Consider the following 14628-nt stretch of genomic DNA (forward strand, 5'->3'; position numbering starts at 1 on the left):
CATGATCTCACAGTTCGTGAGTTCAAGCCCCACATCTGGCTCTGCGCTGATGGTGCAGAGCCTGCTTGGGATTCTCTCTCTCCATCTCTCTCTGCCCCTCCCACACTCTCTCTCTCTCAAAATAAATAAACTTAAAAAAAACAAACAAACAAAAAAAACCCAGAAATGGAGACATTACTATTGATTCTACAGAAATGAACTACTATAATAAATTGGATAACCTGAATGAAATGTACAAATTCCTAGAAATACAAACCCACCAAGATTAAACCATGAAGAAATAGAAAATCTTAATAGACCTATAACTGGTAAGGAGACTGAATCAGTAATTTAAAAAATCTCCCAACCAAGAAAACTCCTGAACCTAATGGTTTCATTGGTAAATTCAATCAGATATTTAAAGAACTAACACCAATCCTTCTCAAACATTTTCAGAAAAAAATTAGAAGGGTAGGAAACATTTCCTAACTCATTCTAAGGCCAGCATTATTCTGATACCAAAGCTAGACAAAGATACTAGAGACTATAGACCACTATCCCTTATGAATACCAATGCAAAAATACTCAATAAAATACCAGCAAACAAAATTCAGCAGCATACTAAAAAGGATTATACATCATGACCAAGTGGGGTTTATTCCTAGAATGCAAGGGTGGTTTAATATACAAAAACCAATCGATATAATACACCACATAACAATATGAAGGTAAAAAAAAAAAAACAAAAAAACAACCAAATGATCATCTCAGGGGCGCCTGGGTGGCTCAGTCAGTTAAGCATCCAGTTTTGGCTCAGGTCATGATCTCGCAGTTCAGGAGTTCGAGGCCCACATCAGGCTCTGTGCTAATAGCTCAGAGCCTGGAGTCTGCTTCAGATTCTGTTTCTCCCTCTTTCTCTCTGCCCTTCCCTCACTCTCTCTCAAAAACAAACATTTAAAGAAAATTCAAATGATCATATCAATTCATATAGAAAAATCATTTGACAAAATTCAACACCCTTTCCTTATAAAAACATTCAACAAACTAGGAATAGAAGGAAATCACCTCAACATAATAAAAGCCATACTAAAAAAACAAAACAACCCACAGCAAACATCATACTCAATAGTGAAAGACTGAAAGCTCTTTTCCTCCTAAGATCAGATACGAGACAAAGATATCTACTTTCTTCACTTTTATGTTACTTACATAGTACTTGGCAGTTCTAACCAGAGCAATTAGTCAAGAAAGTGTAAAAGGCATCCAAATTGGAAAGAAAAAAGTAAAATTATCTCTGTTCACAGATAGGATATTTCATGTAGAAAACTCTAAAGAGTCTACAAAAAAATCTTTTACAACTAATATTCTAATTCAGCAAAGTAGCAGGATACAAAGTCAGGATACAAACACACAAAAATCAGTTGTATTTTCATACATAATAATAAACAATCTGAAAGAAAATTACAAAAACGGTTGCATTTACAATAGCATCAAAAAGCATAAAATACTTAGAAATCAACCTATCCAAGGAGGTGAAATACTTTTATACAATGAAAACTACAACTGATTAGAGAATTAAAAAAAATTTTTTTTAATGTTTATTTATTTCTGAGACAGAGAGAGACAAAGCATGAGTGGGTGAGGGGCAGAGAGAGGGGGGACACAGAATCCGAAGCAGGCTCAGGCTCCGAGCTGTCAGCACAGAGCCCGATGCGGGGCTCGAACTGACAAACTGTGAGATCATGACCCGAGCTGAAGTCGGTCGCTCAACTGACTGAGCCACCCAGGCGCCCCCTGGTTAGTGAAATTAAGACATAAATAAATGGAAACATATCCCATGTTCATTGCTTGGAAGACTTAAGATTGTTAAGATGTCAATACTATATAATGTGATTTACAGATTCAATGTAACTCCTGTCAACAACCTGATGGTATTTTTTGCAGAAACAAACAAAAAACCCATTCTAAAATTCATATGAAATCTTGAAGGACTCTGAATAGCCAAAACAGCTTAGAAAAGGAAGAAGAAAACTAGAAGACTCACACTGCCTAATTTCAAAATTTACCACAAAGCTCAAAACAGTGTGGTACTGGCATAAAGACAGATATACAGGGGCACCTGGGTGGCTCAGTCAGTTGGGCATCCAGCTTCAGCTCAGATCATGATCTTGCAGCCTGTGGGTTCAAGTCCCGCATCAGGCTCTGTGAGCCTGCTTTGGATCTCTCTCTCTCTCTCTCTCTCTCTCTCTCTCTCTCTCTCTCTCTCTCTGCCCCTCCCATGCTTGCACTCCATCTCTCTCTCTCTCTCTCAAAAAAAAAAAAGAAAATTAAAAAAGATTTAAAAAAAAGACAGATATATAAAACAATGAGACAGAATAAAGAGCCGCCAAATAAACCCTCACATATATTATCAAATGATTTTTGACGAAGGTGTCCTTTTAATGGAGAAAGGGCAGTCTTTTTTTTTTTTAATGTATGTATGTATTTTGAGAGAGAGAGCATGCGAGCTGGGGAGGGGCAGAGAGCGAGAGAGGGAGAGAGAATCCCAACCAGGCTCCACGCTATCAGCACAGAGCCCTACGTGGAGCTCAGTCTCATAAACTGCGAGATCATGACCTGATCAGAGACCAAGAGTCTGATGCTTAACCGACTGAGCCACCCAGGAGTCCCTAAAGGACAGTCTTTTCAACAAATGGTGCTGGGAAAACTGGATATTCACATAAAAGAATGAAGTTGGAAAAACTAACTCACGATGGATTGAAGACTTAAATGTAAGACCTAAAACTATAAAACACTTAAAAGAAAACATAGGACTCAAACTGCATGATACTGGATTTGGCAATATTATCTTGGATATGACACCAAAGGCACAGGCAAGAAAAGAAAAAAAAGTGAACATCACGAAAATTTTAAAATTTTAGGCATTGAAAGACAGTATCCAGGGTAAGAAGACAATCCACAGAATGAGAGAAAATATTTGCAAATCATGTATCTGATAAGGGATTAATATTCAGAATATACAGAGAACTCTTTGGAAGTCAACAACAACAAAAAACAATGTAATTAAAAAATGGGCAAAGGACTTGAATAGACATTTTTCTAAAGACATACAAATGACCAATAAGCACATGAAAAGATGCTGAGTGTCTCTAATCATTATCAGAGAAATGTAAATCAACATTTTAAGATACTACCTCCCATCAATTAGGATGGCTACTATCAAAAAACACAAAATAACAGGGTGCCTGGGTAGTCCAGTCAGTTAAGCATCTGAGTTCAGCTCAGGTCATGATCTCATGGTTCGGGAGTTCAAACCCCACACTGGACTCTCTGCTGTCAGTGCACAGCCCCTGCTTAGGATCCTCTGTCCCCCATCCTCCCGCCCCTCCCCTGCTTGTGCTCATGCACACACACACTCTCCCTCTCTCTCTCCCAAAAACAAACATTAAAAACAAAACAAGTGGCTCAGTCAGTTAAGTGTTTGACTGTTAATGTTGGTTCAGGTCTTGATCTCAGGGTCGTGAGTTTAAGTCCTGTGTTGGGCTCTGCACTGGGCACGAAGCCTACTTAAAACAAAACAAACAACAAAAAAAAAAACAATTACCAAAAAATCAAGATAAGTGACGTTGGTGAAGGCATGGAAAAAGTGGAAACCCTTGTACACTGTTGGTAAGAATGTAAAATGGTACAGCTGCTGTGGAAAACAGTATGGTGGTTCCTCAAAAAATCAAAAATTGAGGGGCACCTGACTGGCTCAGTCAGAAGAGCATGCAACTCTTGATCTTGGGGTTGTGAATTTGAGACCTACATTGGGTGTAGACATTACTAAAAATAAAAAAAATAATAATAAACTTAAAAAAATTAAAAATAGAATTACCATGTAACTCAGTAATTCCACTTCTGGGTATATGCTCAAAAGAACTGAAAATAGGGTCTTGAGATATTTGTACATCCATGTTCAGAACATTATTCACAACAGATAAAACACCCAAGTGCCTATTGACAGATGAATGAACAAGCAAAATGTGGTATAATACATACAATGGAATATTCAGCCTCAAAAAGGAAGGAAATTTTAACATGGATCAACCTCGAGGACATTACCCTAATCGAAATAAGCCAGTCAGAAAAAGACAAATACAGTATGAATCCACTTATATGAGATACTTAACGTAGTCAAAATCAGAGACAAAAAGTAGAACTATGATTGCCAGGGGCTGGGGGATGGGAAGGGGATGGGGGGAATGAATTATTGTTCAATGGGTATAGTTTTACTTTAACATGATGAAAAGTTATGTAGATGATGATGACTGTACAACATTATAAACGTACTTAATATCACCAAATTGTACACTTAAAAAAAAAATGGTTAGGAGCGCCTGGCTGGCTCAGTTGGTAGAGCATGTGACTCTAGATCTCAGGGTGGTGAGCTTGAGCCCCACACTGAGGGTAGAGATTACTTTAAAAAATAAAAATAAAAAAATTTTTAGTAAAAAAATTAAAGGAGGGGTGCCTGGATGGCTCAGTCGGTTGAGTGTCTGATGGGCTCAGGTCATGATCTCGGGGTTCATGGGTTCAAGTCCCATGTTGGGCTTTGTGCTACAGTGTGGAGCCTCTTCGAATTCTGTCTCTTTCTCTCTCTCTCCTCTCCCCTGCTTGCACTCTCTCTCTCAAAAATAAACATTAAAAAGAAAAATAAATAAATAAATAAATAAATAAATAAATAAATAAATAAATAAAGGGCCTGGGTGGCTCAGTCAGTTGAGCATCGACTTTTCATTTAGGCTCAGGTCATGATCCCAGGGTCATGGGATCAAGCCCAAATTCAGGCTTAGTGCTGAGTGTGGAGCCTGCTTGGGATTCTCTCCCTTTGACCCTCTCCCCTGCTCACGCATGCTCTCTCTCTCTCAAATAAAAAATAGAATAAAAATAGTTAATATGGTAAATTTTATGCTCTATGTGTTAAACCACAATAAAAATTTAAAAAAAAATCTGGGGGTGCCTGCCTGGCTCACTCAGGGGAGTGTGAGACTCTTGATCTCAGGGTCATGAGTTTGAGCCCCATGTTGAATGAAATTACTTAAATAAATAATTTTTTTAAAAAATCTAGAGGTTAAACTTAAGCACTAATCGCTGGAGAAAGAGTAAGTATAAATCCATAACCAAAGTTTTGAAAATTTCCTTGCCATAGCCAGTCTCTCAACAAACCTAAAACCAATTTGACTCACCTTCTTTTCTTTAGGCAAAGTTGTAAGATCTTCCCCCACAAAGTATCTATGTTCCAAATGTCCTCCTCTTCCTTACTTTAACAACATATAATAAGAACTACAAAAATGCGGATAGTTTCAAAATATAGAAGCCCACTCATGGAAATATATCCTTATGAGAGACAAAAGAGATAACAATGTTCACTGTGGCATAACTTATTAAGGTGAAAAATATGAAACTACATAAGAAAATACTTCATAAATTATGATTTGTTAAATCAATGGAACATTATGCACAAAGCCTAAAGTAAAGGATAGCAGGAAATGGCTATTATAGGAAGCAAGATTATGGGTGATATTTTAGAACCCCCAAATGTCATAAGAAACTGTTTTTAACAATAGAATCTGGAAAAAAGGAACACTCTAGAGTTGAAGCAAGGTATAAAGACTGTAGCAGAAAGTATTTCTTCTTCTTTAGCTGTCTGAAGGAAATTAACAATAAGAGGGGAAAAGGAAATGCCCTTATTGACCTTTCCTCCAGCCTTTCCTGCTAATTCCCTGACACGAAACCCTCGCCAACACTTTAAAAGGCAGTCTATACAGAAATGGAATCAGCACTCAGGTTTCCTCTAAGAGGACATAGGAAGGTTATGTATGGAAAGATATCAAGTAAAAGCCAAGAAAAGATTTGTTCAGTACAAAGCTCACACCTCTTTCAGAAAGAATAACCTGGAAAATTATTTCCAATTCAAGTTTACATTATGTTTTTAAAAATTCCTAAAAAAGATGGGACTTCTCGATAGTCACAGAATGAGTCTTGATAACTGACATCAATAATGTGCTATAAGATTTATAACATCTAAAAGTGTGACAAAAAGAGCACAAAAGAGGGAGGAACTGGAGGTATAAGGTTCTTATGCCATACATGAAGCAATAAGATAGTTCTGATGATAATCTATAAGAAATTAAAGATGTATATTGTAATCAATAGGGAATCATATACATGACACTGATATAAGTAATGGGTTGTGTTATTGCAGAAAAGCCTGGTATCTGAGGAAGTAAACTTTTTTATTTTCTTTATTCTAAAGGGGGATATTATCTATCTTCCAAGGTAGTTTGCTAAATAAACATCTGTGTAAAGATAGTCAGAAACAAAGGACAGTCAGTACCTTGCTTGTAAGACATACAGAAATGCAAGAGACTTATGAAGAATTGCCTCCCACCAGATGGCAGATTTAAACAAACCATACGAATAATTGCTATAAAGGTAAGTGATTTAAACACCCAAATTAAAAAGCAGAGATTGTCATATTGGACCTCAACTATATGATATCTATAATAAACCTACTTTGCTCAGTAATGGAGAATGAGTAGACAAATAATAATGACATAAAAGACTTGAACAACACTAACAAATCTGACCTGATAATTTATAGAATATTTTCCCCAACAACAGCAATACATTCTTTTTTTTTTTTTTTAAGTAAGCTCCACACTCAACAAGGGGCTTAAACTCTTGACCCTGAGATCAAGAGTTGCATGCTCTACCAAGTGAGCCAGCCAAGCACCCCAGCAATACATACATTCTTTAAGTGGATGTGGAATAGTCACCAAGATAGATCATGTTGTGGGCTATCAAAGAAACCTAACAAGTTGAAAATAACTGAAATCATATAAATTATCTGAACCTAGGGGACACGTGGACAATCCCCAAGTATTTGGAAATTAACACACTTCTATTTTTAAAATTTGTTTTAATGTTTTAAAAATTTTTTTTAATGTTTTATTTATTTTTGAGAGAAAGAGCGCAAGCAGGGGAGGGGCACAGAGAGGGAAACACAGAATCTGAAGCACACTCCAGGCTCTGAGCTTTCAGCACAAACCCAGACATGGGGCTCAAACTCACGAACCCTGAGATCATGACCTGAGCTGAAATCGGACACTCAACTGACTGAGCCCGTTTTTATTTATTTTTGAAAGAGACAGAGTGTGAGTGGGGGGATTGGCAGAGAAAGAGAGGGAGACACAGAATCTGAAGCAGGGCTCTGAACTGTCAGCACAGAGCCTGATGTGGGGTTCAGACTCATGAAACATGAGATCATGACCTGAGCCGAAGTTGGACGCCCAACCAAATGAGCCACCTAGGCGTCCCAGAAATTAATACACTTCTAAGTAACTCACGTATCAAAGAGCAATTAAAAAAGGATACTGAGGGGCACCTGGGTGGCGCAGTCGGTTAAGCGTCCGACTTCAGCCAGGTCACGATCTCGCGGTCCGTGAGTTCGAGCCCCGCGTCGGGCTCTGGGTTGATGGCTCAGAGCCTGGAGCCTGTTTCCGATTCTGTGTCTCCCTCTCTCTCTGCTCCTCCCCCGTTCATGCTCTGTCTCTCTCTGTCCCAAAAATAAATAAACGTTGAAAAAAAAAAAATTAAAAAAAAAAAAAAAAGATACTGAAAATATTTTGAGCTTAACAAAAATCAAAACGCAACATTACTGAAATTTCTAACACATGGCAAAATGCTTACATTAAAAAACAGGAAATGTTTTGAATCAATAATCTAAGCTTCAACCTTAAAAACTATATAAAGATCAGGGGTGCCTGCGTGGCTCAGTCGGTTAAGTGTCTGACTTCGGCTCAGGTCATGATCTCGCGGTTTGTGGGTTCCAGCCCCGCATCGGGCTCTGTGTTGACAGCTCGGAGCCTGGAGCCTGCTTTGGATTCCATGTCTCCCTCTCTCTCTGCCCCTCCCCTGTTCACGCTCTTTCTTGGTCTCTCAAAAATAAATAAATGTAAAAAAAAGTTAAAAAAAAAAAACTATATAAAGATCAAACTAAACTCAAAGCAAGCCGATGGAAGAAAATAACAGGAGAAATTGAAAATAATAAAACATTAGAGAAAAATTAATGAAAAGCTGGTTGAGAAGTTCAATAAATGATACATTTCTAACCAGACTAAGGAAAAAAGTAGAGAAGCGACAAATTACCAATATTAGGAATGAGAGAGAAGGCATCTCTACAGATCCTACAGGCATTAGAATAAGGAAATATGTACAACTTTAAGCCAATAAATTTGATAGCTTACATGAAATGGGAAAAATACTTAAAAAAAAAAAAAAACAAAAACAGAACTCCCAAAGCTCACTCAATAAATGTAGATAACTTGAATAATCCTAGATCTATTTAAGTAATTGAATTAGGAGTAAAAACAACACAAGCTACCACAACAAGCTACAGAGATAGGTGAACTTGAGGGATAGTAAGTTAACTGTAATAAAGAGAAGTATTCTTACAGGGGAATCCTGAGAGATAAGGTTGGTCTAAAAATAAGCACTGAAAGGCTACAATTACCAACTTCTATCATACAATGTCTTTTTCACATTGTGCTCCAGACCATTCTCTGCATTTTTGTAAGTAAACTCTACCCCCAACATGGGCCTTGAACTCATGACCCTAAGATCAAGAGTTGCATGCTCTACCAAATGAACCAGCCAAGTACTCCATACCTTCTGCATTTTTTATGTCACTTCCTCATTATATTTATATATGCCTCATAGTATTTTCTCTCTTGGATTTATGTGTAATACAGTGCCCTTAGTAAGTGTGTAAATTCCTTAAGATAGATATGATAAAGATTTCCAAAAAAAAAAGATTTCCAAACTGGGGGATAAAGTATAGAAACCTTCCAGATCAAAGGGCTTCACAGGTGAAAACATACCAAACATTTAAGAAAGGAAATAGGTCATCAATCCTATAAAACTCTTACAGAAAATAAAAGATGAAGGAACACTTCCTTATATGAAACTACTACACTGATATTAAAACCAAACAAAGGGCATCTGGACGGCTCACTCGGTTAAGTGTCTGACTCTTGATTTCAGCTCAGGTCACCATGATCTTACAGTTTGTGAGATGGAGCCCGGCATTGGGGTTTCACCCCATGTGCTCTCTCTCAAAATCAATAACCTTAAAAAAAACAAAACAAAACAAAAACATTGTCAAGAGAGCTACAGATCAACATCCCTAATGACCATATTAAATAAGTGAATTTAGCAATATATAAAATAGATAACAAACCATGACTAAACAGTGTTTATTTCAGAAATGCAAGGTCAGTTTATCACTGAAAATCAATTAATGCAATTTACCTTATCAGGCTTCAATAGAAAAACCGTATGATCATCTCAGTAGAGAAAAAGTCTAAGCAAATTAGACTTGTACAAAACCTTGTATGTATGTACAAAAACCTTGTAACTATATCACACTTAGTAGTATGTTTTTTCCCTAGGATCCCCCTAATACCAGGAACAAGACAAAGATGTCTCCTTTCACCACTCCATTAGAGTGGTTCTGGCCACTGAAATAAGGCAAGAAAAAGAAATAAAAGGCTTCGTCTGGAAAGGAAGAAATAAAACTATTTTTATTTGCATTTTTAAAATTTCTTGCATCTTCATTTTCTGCAGACAAAATGATCATCTATATAAAAGATGCAATGACCCTGGGATCACAACCTGAGCCGAAATCAAGCACTGGACTCTCAACTGAGCCACCTAGTCACCCCTGGCAAAGAATTCTTAGACACAAAAAGTATGTACCATAAAAGAAAAATTTGATAAATGAAAACTTGAAAATTGAAAAAAAAAAAAAAAAAGGAAAATTCTGTGTTGTTTAAAAACACTGTACAGAAATGAAAGACAAGCCACAGACTGGGAGAAAAGTATTCACAAAAGACCTATCTGATAAGGATTTTTTTAAAAATGCAGAAAGACATAAAGAACTCTCCCAACAACAAAGAAAAAAACGACAACCCAATTATTGTTATTATTTTTTAATGCTTATTTATTTTTGAGAGAGAGAGCACAGCAGGGGAGGGGCAGAGACAGAGAGGGAGACACAGAATCTGAAACAGGATCCAGGCTCTGAGCTGTCAGCACACAGCCCAACGCAGGGCTTGAACTCACAAAGTGTGAGATCCAAAGTTGGGACACTTAACCAACTGAGGCACCCATGCACCACGTCCCAATTTTTAAAATGGGCCTACACATGAACTTTATAGGAATCAATGCAGAAGTGCCAAAAAACTGAAAATAACCCCCAACTCCACTAAGTAGTTTACAGATAAACTGTGGTATATCCATACAATGGAATACTACTCAGCAATAAAAAGGAACAGAATACTGATTCATGGAACATGAATGAAACTCAAAAGCATATTCCATGAAAAAAGCCACACATAAATGGTTACACACTGTAAAATTCCATTTGTAGGACATTCTGAGGGAAACAAAACTTTAAGGTCAGAAATCAGACCATTAGTTACCAGGAGCTAGGGTGAGTTGAGGTAGATTGACTATGAAGGGGCCCAGGCAACATTTTGGATCATGGAAATACTTTTTGACTGTTGGTGGTTACAGGGCTGTATACATTTGTCAAATGTCATCAAAGTATATAGGTATGAACGTGTGATTTTAGTATCTGTAAATTATACCTCCATAAACTTGGCTGAAAAAGCAAAAACAAAAAATTCCCCAAATTTTAATATCTTGGGTTTATGTAGAATGAGTTTACCTCTTATCCACACATATTCCTCAACGAATCTTTTAAACTATAAAGTATCGTCATTTGGAACTAGACAAGTAATAGTTCTTGTGCATTCCTGAGACCTGAAATGGCATATGTATTATCTTATTAAATCATTCCACCACCACCATGAAACTGAGGTTGAGAGGCTTGGGTAATTCTAAAGTTGTGATTGTGGACCCCCAAGATCTTACGATCTTTTTGAGTGTATTTCACTGCTTCCCTAAATCTCCAAGGTAAGGACACCCTTTTATATCCTTCACTGTTTAGCAAAGAACACCCAAAGAAAGTGGACACTGGTGAAAAATGAGAAACACCTTCCAAACTGAGTATCTTATGGTATAGGATCTAAAAAAGGCTGTTTTGGGCAAAACACTCTCCTCACTCTATCTACCTTCTCTCTGGTTTAGCAACAAAGTCTACCAGGAAGAGGCATTCATTTGTTTATTTTCCCCACGTCTCCTCTGCAATTTCCCAGCCCAGCAAAACATCTCTAACTCAGCATGGCCCTAGGGATGAGGCTAATCTGTTAATACTCCAGAGACAGCAGTTTCTATGGACATGGAATGATGATCCAGGATCATCTTTCTCAGGAATTATTTTCATAACTAGGGAAGGAAATAAAGTCTGCTGTTTAACAGAATAAAACCAGTCACATCACTTCATTTGTATTCCCGCATATAGTCCAAGATTATCACTTCAATTGCCAACTCAACTATGGCATTTAAAAATTCTTCACTGAACAACTGATCCCCTTCCAAATACAGGTGGCCCTGTTCTGACATTGTTCTCATTCACAATGCTTCAGTTTTACCTAACAGAAAATCAACCAGGAAATTTATTCTCTCACATAACAAGTTTGGTGTTAGGCAAGTTCCAGAGCTGATTAATTCAGTGGCTCAAAAGTCATCAAAGACCAAGTTTTTTTTCCGTTGTTCTACTCTGACATCCTTAGGATGCTGGCAATTACTACTTCATGGTCATCTCACAATAAGCCTGTGAATTTCATTCAAACTGTTGCTTGAATTTCAAACTGTTGCTTGATGGTTGTTTAGAATGAAGAAAACAATTTTCTCATTTGTACTGTGGAAGGCAATTTAGAAGTACCTACAGAATTATTTTTAATATGCATATCCTTTGATCTTATAATTCCACTTCTAAGAATTCAACTCAGGAATATGTAAATGGAAACTCTTTTTAACAGCAAAAATCTGGAAGCAGCCTAAAATAGCCACTAATACAGGTGATTACTTAACCTGAGAGACCCATACAATAGAATACAGCTGTTTAACATGGAAATATATCCACGTTTTGTTGATAAGGGTCAAGCTGCAGGGAGTATGCATATATAAGTAAAACTACCTATGACATCAAAAGCACAGGCAACAAAATCTTAAAAAATAAGCTAGATTCCATCAAAATTATCTGTGCATCAAAAGACAAAAGAGTGAAGACAACCCACAGAATGGGTGAAAATATTTTTTTATTTTTAATGTTTATTTTTGAGAGAGCGAGCGAGCACGAGAGGGTGAGGGGAAGAGAGGGAGACACAGAATCCTAAACAGGCTCTAGGCTCTGAGCTGTCAGCAGAGTCTGATGTGGGGCTCAAACTCACGGATTGTGAGATCACAACCTGAGCTGAAGTCCAGTGCTTAACTATCATATTTGTGAAGTGTGTATCTGATACGGGGTTAATATCCAGAATATGTAAAGGACTCCTTCAGCTCAACAACAAAAAAATAATCTGTTTAAAAATGGGCCCAGGACTTAACAGTAGACATTTCTCTGAAGATATACAAATGACCAATAAACATATGAAGAAATGATCACTAACCATTAAGGAAATGCAAATCAAAACCACAGTATCACCTCACAACCATTAAGACGTTTACTATCAAAAGTAGAAAATAGGGTTTGCCAAGGATGTAGTGCCCTACTGATCAGAATGTAAAACGGTGTAGCTGCTGTGGAAAACAATATGATGATGATTCCTCAAAAAGACCTTGGGTACATACTCTCAAAAAAATTGAAAGCAGGGTCTTAAAGAGATCTTTGTACACCCATGTTTACTGCAATACTAAGATGGTTCCTCGAAAACTTTCTAGGTATATCTCAACAGAACTGATAACAGGACCTTGAAGAACAGTATTATTCACAATAGCGAAAAGGTGAAAGTAACTTAAATGTCTACTGACAGTTCAACGCATAAACAGAACATGGTGTGTAAACATACAGTATTATTCGGTCTTAAAGAGAAGAAAGAAATTAGGACACATTCTGTAACATGGGTGAACCATGAGAACATTACGCTAAATGAAATAAGTCAGTTGTAAAACAAGTATTATTATGACTCCATATACATGAGGTATCTAGGAGTCAAACTCCTGGAAACAGAAAAGAATGATGTTTGCCAGGGGCTAGGAGGGCCAAGGGATGGGAAGTTGTTGACAGGGTAGTTTCACTCTTGCAAGATAAAGTTCTAGGGAATGTCTGCACAGTGTAATGTACTTAACGTTACTGAGCTGCACAATTTTACCAAAATTAAAAAAACTTTTAGTGACGCCTGGGTGGCTCAGTTTTAGTTGGATGTCTGGCTCTTGATTTCAGCTCAGGGCCTGATCTCACAGTTCTTGGGACCTGAGCCCCATGTTGGACACCATGCTGTCAGCAGAACCTGCTTGGGATTTTCTTTCTCCCTTTCTGTCCATCCCCCCAAATAAATAAACTTAAAAAAAAAAAAGTTTTTAAATACAAATACCAAATTAAGAAAAAACCCAAATTGTACATATTTGCAGAGTTTAGAAGGATAAACCCCTAACTCCTAATAGTAGTTATGTATCGAGAATACGGATGGGAAAAGGAAGGACTTTTGTTATTTACTTCCTATCTTTCTATTCTACTGGCATTTTAATTATAAACATGCTCTATGCTAGGATTTTTAAATTCAATTTTTTAAAAAAGTGTTTTGGATATAACTTAAAATTAAACTCTAGGTACAATAGACTTAAACTCTAGGTACAATAGACTTAAGTTCTAACCCACTTTAAAAGTTTTACCAAACACATCTCCTCACAAAAAGCATGGCCTGAGTAGGTTATTATGGTTAGCTCTAAAAGGAATAATTAAGGAAAACCTCCTGTGTCATCCAGTTAATAGGCGATGTGCCTATTAGGCTTACCCCAGGAATTGTCCATGACACTGCCTAGCCAATAATGCCTAAAACTAGATTAGACAAAGATCCACTCTCTCATCTTAAAACTGACAAATTTGATACAATAGCTGGTGCCTGCAAATACAAAATCCTAGGGTTTTCAAACTATTCTTATCGCGTTCTCTCCCTACCTACTTAGACTAATAAAACACCAGGCCTGCACCAGCACTTAACTTTTTCAGAGCCTTATTTTCCTCCCACCCCCACTTCAAGAATGTTACAAGAGAGTTAGTGGGTGGTTAGCAAGACCCCCTCAGAAACCAACAGCCATTCCAGAAAAATAATTGCTCACATACCAAGGGCTGCCAACAAGAGCAGCTTCCCAGCAGCATGTTTTAATAACCTTAATGAAGCAGAGAGCAACGCCTCCTATAATACAAATTCTGGTTGGAAAAAAGATCTACAGATTGTGGAAAAGTACAACTTAAAAAGCAAACACCACAGGCTCCAGTAAGGCAGGAAAGCAAGCAGAGATTTCTAAATACAGAGCTCAATTGTAAGAGTTCACTGTACCTTATTTCTATCATCGTTTGCTCTGTCAAAAATAGAACTTTCCAGGTCTTGATCCATTCAGAATAAGCCACAGCAGGCACAGCTTTGCTTACACAGGGCAGCCAGGTCAGAAAGGCCACACAGGGAAATGGAAAAGCAG

Source organism: Lynx rufus, unplaced genomic scaffold, assembly GCF_022079265.1.
Source record: "Lynx rufus isolate CCGP_SWC_20201006 ecotype Redwood Valley unplaced genomic scaffold, mLynRuf1.p SCAF_15, whole genome shotgun sequence".
NCBI lineage: Eukaryota > Metazoa > Chordata > Mammalia > Carnivora > Felidae > Lynx > Lynx rufus.